Consider the following 8,568-nt stretch of genomic DNA (forward strand, 5'->3'; position numbering starts at 1 on the left):
TCTCACTGTCTCTCTCGCTGTCTGTCTCTCTCTCGCTGTCTGTCTCTCTCTCTCTCGCTGTCTGTCTCTCTCTCTCTCGCTATCTGTCTCTCTCTCTCTCGCTGTGTCTCTCTCTCTCGCTGTCTCTCTCTCGCTGTGTCTCTCTCTCTCTCGCTGTCTGTCTATCTCTCTCGCTGTCTGTCTCTCTCTCTCGCTGTCTGTCTCTCTCTCGCTGTCTGTCTCTCTCTCTCTGTCTGTCTCTCTCTCTCACTGTGTCTCTTGCTGTCTGTCTCTCTCTCGCTCTGTCTCTCTCTCTCGCTGTCTGTCTCTCTCTCTCGCTGTCTGTCTCTCTCTCTCGCTGTCTCTCTCTCGCTGTCTGTCTCTCTCTCTCTTGCTGTCTCTCTCTCTCTCGCTGTCTGTCTCTCTCTCGCTGTCTGTCTCTCTCTCGCTGTCTCTCTCTCTCGCTGTCTCTCTCTCTCGCTGTCTGTCTCTCTCTCTCGCTGTCTCTCTCTCTCGCTGTCTGTCTCTCTCTCGCTGTCTGTCTCTCTCGCTGTCTCTCTCTCTGTCTCTCGCTGTCTGTCTCTCTCTCTCTCGCTGTCTGTCTCTCTCTCTCACTGTCTGTCTCTCTCTCTCTCTCGCTGTCTCTCTCTCTCTCTCGCTGTCTGTCTCTCTCTCTCTCTCTGTTGTGTTTTGAGTTTTGCTTCAATTAAGTTTGTCCCAGTTCCCGGGTGTTACCTGAAGGGGGTGCTGGGGGGCTCGGTTTTACTTTGTCTTTCACTTTCAGTTTTGGGTTCTGCCATGCAGACAATGTGCTGTAATGTCCACCCACTTACTCAGTAAATAGTAAAAGGTACATTCTGTCTCCTCTATTCATTACTGTTCGGTCAAGATGCAATACTGGCGACGAGGCGGCTGTTGAACTCTCTAGAAGGACGGAGATAGACATGCGAACCTACAGCAGTGATATTGGAAATTGTGACGAGCGGGCCACTCAGCTAGCAACATCAACGGCATTTTGATAGTTGGCTAGCTGCGACGTAGACGGCGGACAGAGTATTGTGCGGGCCAGGCAACTACCATGAGTGTAGCTACCGTAACTCTGGCCGGAGGAGAAAAAGAATTTTTAAAAAAAGAAAAAAGTCCGTGGATCTTAAAGGGACAGTGCACATTAAAACTATGATGACCTTGGGACGTATTGAAGAGTTCTCTGGGAATAAGGACAGTTCATGGGAGGAATACGCAGAAAGACTGGGGTGTTTCTTTGAGGCCAATAATATTGACAAAGAAGAGAAGCGCTCAGTGTTGCTAAGTGTATGCGGAGCTGCTACTTACTCCGTCCTGCGTTCATTGGTGGCTCCTCGTAAACCTAGTGAGGTGGATTATGCTGATTTGATTGAGAAGCTGCAGAAACATTTTAACCCAAAACCCTCAGAGATTGTGCAGCGTTTCCATTTTCACAATTGTAAACAACAGCCTGGACAATTTATTTCAAGTTACATTGCTGAGTTGAGGAAACGCTCATTACATTGTAATTTTGGTGACCAGTTAGACAATATGCTCCGTGATCGGATTGTGTTTGGAGTGCTGGACTCGGCATTGCAGAGACAGCTGTTAGCGGAGAAGGCCCTGACGTTCCGACTGGCCGAGGAGAAGGCTTTAGCAGCAGAGGCTGCATCGATGAACACACGTATGCTCCGTACAGAGGCAACACCATCTCAGGCCGCCGAGGAGGTGCACAAGACCACACACGCAGCTGCTGCTGCGAGAGACATGTAGGCAACTAAAGAGACAGGAAGAAAATGTTTCCGCTGTGGGGCTCTCCATGGTTCCACTACATGCAAATTTGTGTCAGCGGTATGTCATTTCTGTAAGAAAAGAGGACACATAGCTCGTGTCTGCATGAAAAAAGCTCAGGCTGCTGCAGTAGAGCAAACACAAGCATTGCAGACACACACCCTGACACTGGAGGACAACGATGAGTACACAGTGTATACCACGGAAGCTGAGCAGCTACCCCACAGACGGTGGGGATACACGGCAAATGTGATCATGAATGGGGCACCACTCTGCATGGAGGTGGATTCAGGCTCAGCGTGTTCGTTGATAAGTGAAGAGACTTACAATAGGCTGTGGCCAAGTGAACCCCCGGCGATGGCTCAGGTCAGTGGCGTGCTACGGCAGTGGTCCCAAGCTCAACTCCAGGTGCTGGGTATGATTCATGTGGAAGTTAAGTATCAGGCAGTCAAGGACACACTTCCACTTTATGTGGTGGCGGGGCAGGGCACAAGCCTGCTGGGCAGAGATTGGTTTGAGCCCCTCGGTATTGAAGTGACAGGAGTACACACGGTACAGCGACAGCCCATAATGCCTATGTTGGAGAACTATGAAGAGGTTTTTGGTGAGTTCGGGGCCTGTCGGGGACCACCAATCTCAATCGAAGTGGACCCAGGGGTAGCGCCTAAGTTCTTCAAGGCGCGACCAGTTCCTTTTGCGTTGCGCAAGAAGGTGGATGAGGCCCTGGATAAGCTGGTGAACCAAGGGGTTCTCTTGCCAGTGAAGAACTCCCGTTGGGCTACCCCTATCATGCCCATTGCAAAGAAGGATGGGGGCCTGCGAATCTGTGGAGATTACAGATGTACGGTTAATACTGCTGTGTTACCAGATGTGTATCCCTTACCAACAGTTACAGAGCTGTTTTCAACACTGGCTGGAGGCACTCTGTTCACCAAGCTGGATCTCAAGCAAGCATACCAGCAACTGGTCCTGGATGAAGAGTCAGCCAAGCTGTTGACAATCAACACCCACAGAGGACTTTTCCGAGCCACAAGGCTACAGTTTGGGGTGTCTACGGCTGTGGCAATCTTTCAGAGGTTCATGGACACCCTGTTGGCTGGTGTTCCGGGAGTTCAGCCTTACTTGGATGACATACTGATTACAGGCAAGACACAGGAAGCCCATGATGAGCGGCTGCAGGAAGTACTACGCCGGCTGGCTGAGGTAGGACTACGCCTTCAGAAGGAGAAATGTGTGTTCGCTGCCAATGGGGTGGAGTTCTTGGGATTCCGAGTGGACAAAGACGGTGTGCATCCGACTACGGAGAAGGTGGAGGCATCAGGAGCGCTCCCACCCCCAAGAACAAGACCGAACTGCAGGCATTCCTCGGACTGTTAAACTTCTACAGTTGTTTTCTCAAGGGCAAAGCCACAATCTTAGAGCCACTGCACAGGCTGTTAGACCAAGCAACAGTGTGGAACTGGACCTCAGCTCATGAAACAGCCTACAGACAGGCAAAGGAACTGCTACAAGCAGATAAGGTTCTGGCACACTATGATGAAAACAAGCCATTGGTGTTGGTGTGTGATGCCTCACCATACGGGCTGGGAGCTCAGTTGGGTCACATAGAGCCAGATGGCCGGGAAGCGCCTATCAGTTTTGCCTCAAGAACACTCTCAACAACAGAACGTAATTACGCCCAAATTGACAAGGAGGCCCTAGCCATCATATTTGGGGTAAAGAAGTTCAGCCAGTACCTGTTAGGGAGACAGTTCGTCATCTACACAGACCACAAGCCACTCTTGGGGCTCCTGCATCACTCCAAGCCCATGCCCCAGATCATATCACCGCATATGCTTCGGTGGAGTCTGATGTTGGGGGCCGACAGTTATGAACTTTGCTACAGGCCTCGGAAGATGCTGGCTACTGCTGATGCTCTGAGTCGCTTGCCTTTGAACCGGCCGATGGCTGAGATGCCACCACCCCTGGAGGTGCTGCTACTGGAGGAGGTTCCGGAGGCCCCACTCCATGCCCAGCAGATTGGCAGCCTCACACAGAAAGATCCAGTCTTATCACGGGTGCTACGCTGGCTGCTGCATGGCTGGCCCTCCGAGGTCCAGGAGGAGCATTTCAAGCCCTTCGTTCAGAGGCGCCATGAAATGTCTGCACACAAGAACTGCGTGCTCTGGGGAAGCCGTGTGGTGGTTCCTGCCGCCGTAAAAGAGGAGGTGCTGAAAATGCTGCATGACTCACACCCTGGGATTGTGCACATGAAGGCGTTGGCGAGAAGCTACGTCTGGTGGCCGGGGTTGGACCGAGACATGGAGGAGGTGGTAAAGAGCTGTGGGACATGTCAGCTGACTCGCCATAGCCCATCCAAGGCTCCCCTTCACCCCTGGGAGTGGACCACTCGTAAACGGTCAAGACTCCACATTGACTTTGCAGGGCCATTTCAGGGGAAGGTCTTTTTGATAGTGGTGGATTCTCATTCGAAATGGCTGGAGGTGGCTATCATGAGCTCCATGACATCCAGTGCAGTGATCAATGCATTGCGTTTGCTGTTTGCCACACATGGGGTCCCCGGCGTGCTGGTTTCGGACAATGGAGCAGCCTTCACGTCAGCAGAATTCAAGGTTTTTGCAGGCAGAAATTGGATCCGCCACGTAACCACAGCGCCCTATCACCCCTCCTCTAACGGGCAGGCAGAGAGGATGGTGCAAACCACAAAAGAGGCACTGGTGAGGATATCGGTGGGGGACTGGCAAACCAGATTGGCCAGGTTCCTGTTATCACAGCATACCACACCAAACTCAGCAACGGGGAAGAGTCCTGCCGAGGTGCTGATGGGTCGCCGGCTGGCGACTGCACTGGACCGGCTACACCCGGACTACAGGGATGAGATGCACACAAAGCAAGAAGAGCTGGCTAAGAAGCACCAGGGCACCGCCAGGCAGTTCGAGCCGTCAGAGACTGTGTTTGCCCGTTGCTATGCAGGAGGAGACAAATGGATGCCTGCCGTGGTGGAGCAGGCCACGGGTCCCCTGTCGTACAGCGTCCGTACACCTGATGGCCAGCTACACAGACACCACGTAGACCAGCTACGGGGTCATACTCCAATGAGAGTAACAGAGACGTCACAGGCTAGGCCATTGTCTCCGCCACCTCTGCCAGGCAGTGACGGCCTGCTTCCTGCAACAACGACGGAAGCCACATCGACAGAAGGTGTCACGGAGTCATCAGCCACGGAGGAAGGTTTTCCTGTGGCTAGCAGTGGCACCCCGACTATGCCTGTCCAGCGGCGCTCAAGTCGGGTTAGATTCTGTCCCAGACGCCTGGAGGACTAAGGGGTTTTATCTGGGGGAAAGGAGTGTTGTGTTTTGAGTTTTGCTTCAATTAAGTTTGTCCCAGTTCCCGGGTGTTACCTGAAGGGGGTGCTGGGGGGCTCGGTTTTACTTTGTCTTTCACTTTCAGTTTCGGGTTCTGCCATGCAGACAATGTGCTGTAATGTCCACCCATTTACTCAGTAAATAGTAAAAGGTACATTCCGTCTCCTCTATTCATTACTGTTCGGTCAAGATGCAATACTCTCGCTGTCTGTCTCTCTCTCTCTCGCTGTCTGTCTCTCTCTCTCTTGCTGTCTCTCTCTCTCTCGCTGTCTCTCTCTCTCTCTCTCGCTGTCTCTCTCTCGCTGTCTGTCTCTCTCTCTCTCTCGCTGTCTGTCTCTCTCTCTCACTATGTCTCTCTCTCTCGCTGTCTGTCTCTCTCGCTGTCTGTCTCTCGCTGTCTCTCTCGCTGTCTCTCAGTCTCGCTGTCTGTCTCTCTCTCGCTGTCTCTCTCTCTCGCTGTGTGTCTCTCTCGCTGTCTGTCTCTCTCTCGCTGTCTGTCTCTCTCGCTGTCTCTCTCTCGCTGTCTGTCTCTCTCTCTCTCGCTGTCTGTCTCTCTCGCTGTGTCTCTCTCGCTGTCTGTTTCTCTCGCTGTCTGTCTCTCGCTGTCTGTCTCTCTCTCTCGCTGTCTCTCTCTCGCTGTCTGTCTCTCTCGCTGTCTGTCTCTCGCTGTCTGTCTCTCTCTCGCTGTCTCTCTTTCTCTCGCTGTGTTTCGCTCGCTGTCTCTCTCTCGCTGTCTGTCTCTCTCTCTCACTGTGCCTCTCTCTCTCGCTGTCTGTCTCTCTCTCTCTCTCGCTGTCTGTCTCTCTCTCACTTTCTGTCTCTCTCTCTCGCTGTCTGTCTCTCTCTCTCGCTGTCTCTCTCTCTCTCTCGCTGTCTGTCTCTCTCTCTCTCTCGCTGTCTGTCCAATTCCAATTCCAATTCCAATTCCAATTAAAATGCTTTATTGGCATGAAAGTTTACAGAGAACCATATTGCCAAAGCTTACATAGCAAAAAGGTACAGTTTTCCAACATTCTGTAGGTGTCAATCGATTTGACATTTGTTGGGTACATACAATATTACTTTTAAACAATATTAATTTTTAAAGTCTTTGTACTTCATTTGGTACGTTCAATATTAATTTTAAACAGTCTTAATTTTAAACAGTCCTCAGGTTGTGACATGTTGTTACATATTTGGCCCCAAGGTATGGTCTGTCTCCTTCTCCTAGGACTAATCTCAATTTTGACAGATCATCCAATTCCTTGAAATCTGGGGTTGTTTGGCTTAGCTTGTTGAATAATATGTCTCTCTCTCTCACTGTCTGTCTCTCTCTCTCTCGCTGTCTGTCTCTCTCTCTCTCTCGCTGTCTCTCTCTCTCGCGCTGTCTGTCTCTCTCTCGCTGTCTGTCTCTCTCGCTGTCTGTCTCTCTCTCTCTCGCTGTCTCTCTCTCTCGCTGTCTGTCTCTCTCTCTCGCTGCCTGTCTCTCTCGCTGTCTGTCTCTCTCTGTCTCTCTCTCTCGCTGTCTCTCTCTCGCTGTCTGTCTCTCTCTCTCTCTCGCTGTGTCTCTCTCTCTCACTGTCTGTCTCTCTTGCTCTCTGTCTCTCGCTGTCTCTCTCGCTGTCTCTCTCTCGCTGTCTGTCTCACTGTCTCTCTCGCTGTCTGTCTCTCTCTCGCTGTCTGTCTCTCTCTCTCTCGCTGTCTGTCTCTCTCTCTCTCGCTATCTGTCTCTCTCTCTCTCGCTGTGTCTCTCTCTCTCGCTGTCTCTCTCTCGCTGTGTCTCTCTCTCTCTCGCTGTCTGTCTATCTCTCTCGCTGTCTGTCTCTCTCTCTCGCTGTCTGTCTCTCTCTCGCTGTCTGTCTCTCTCTCTCTGTCTGTCTCTCTCTCTCACTGTGTCTCTTGCTGTCTGTCTCTCTCTCGCTCTGTCTCTCTCTCTCGCTGTCTGTCTCTCTCTCTCGCTGTCTGTCTCTCTCTCTCGCTGTCTCTCTCTCGCTGTCTGTCTCTCTCTCTCTTGCTGTCTCTCTCTCTCTCGCTGTCTGTCTCTCTCTCGCTGTCTGTCTCTCTCTCGCTGTCTCTCTCTCTCGCTGTCTCTCTCTCTCGCTGTCTGTCTCTCTCTCTCGCTGTCTCTCTCTCTCGCTGTCTGTCTCTCTCTCGCTGTCTGTCTCTCTCGCTGTCTCTCTCTCTGTCTCTCGCTGTCTGTCTCTCTCTCTCTCGCTGTCTGTCTCTCTCTCTCGCTGTCTGTCTCTCTCTCTCTCTCTGTCTCTCTCTCGCTGTCTGTCTCTCTCTCTCTCTCTCGCTGTCTGTCTCTCTCTCTCGCTGTCTGTCTCTCTCTCTCGCTGTCTGTCTCTCTCTCTCTCTCGCTGTCTGTCTCTCTCTCTCTCACTGTCTGTCTCTCTCTCTCGCTGTCTGTCTCTCTCTCTCGCTGTCTGTCTCTCTCTCTCTCTCGCTGTCTGTCTCTCTCTCTCTCGCTGTCTGTCTCCCTCTCTCGCTGTCTGTCTCTCTGTCTCTCTCTCTCTCTCGCTGTCTGTCTGTCTGTCTCTCTCTCTCGCTGTCTGTCTGCTCTGATATAAAGGCCCGAACCCGGAATCTCTGGGTGAACAGATTCCACTTGTTTCACAATTCAGTCCAGTCCAGGGATCTGCAATCATCAGCGGCCAGACAATAACATTTTTCATGTCTGTGGGATCTTGCTCTGTGCAATTTGGCTTCATCTTTGCCTACCTAATGGTGACTGCATCTCGAGAGGGCAACCACTTGTCTTGTTTTGCACACATTGTACAAAACTAATAAATTGCAGGACAACGGAGTATTACAGTTTAAACTCTTTTAATGAAGTATCAGGTCTGTGATCTCAAGCATACAGCAGTGTGGACAAGATGGAGTCAGGACCCCTGGGTCTTCCAAAACAATAGCAGTCCTTACAGATGCCTGCAGGCCAATGACAACTCAGCATGTGATCACATGTGAATATAATAGGTATTCCTTAGATGCCTGCGGGCCAATGATAAATCAACATGCAAATGTTACACCACTGACAGCGAAGAGCTTTGGGACGTCCTGTGGATGTGAAAGGCGCTATATAAACGTAAGTTGGTAACTGAGGGAGCGCTGCACTGTCGGGGGTGCCGTCTTTCGGATGAGACGTTAAACCGAGGCCCCTCCTGCCCGCTCAGGTGGATGTAAAAATATCCCATGATATTATTGGAAGAAGAGCAGGGGAGTTCTCTCCGGTGTCCTGGACCAATATTTATCCACACACCAACACTTAAAACAGATGATCTGATCATTTATCACATTGCTGCTTGTGGGAGCTTGCTGTGCGCAAATTGGCTGCCGCATTTCCCACATTACAACACTTCAAAAGTACTTCATTGGCTGTGAAGCGTGTTGGGGACGCCCTGAGGTTGTGAAAGGCGCTATATCAATGCAAGCTCCTTACTTCTTGAATAAT

Source organism: Somniosus microcephalus, chromosome 12 (genome assembly GCF_052327205.1).
Source record: "Somniosus microcephalus isolate GS21.2 chromosome 12, FLI_Smic_1.0, whole genome shotgun sequence".
Taxonomy (NCBI): Eukaryota; Metazoa; Chordata; class Chondrichthyes; order Squaliformes; family Somniosidae; genus Somniosus; species Somniosus microcephalus.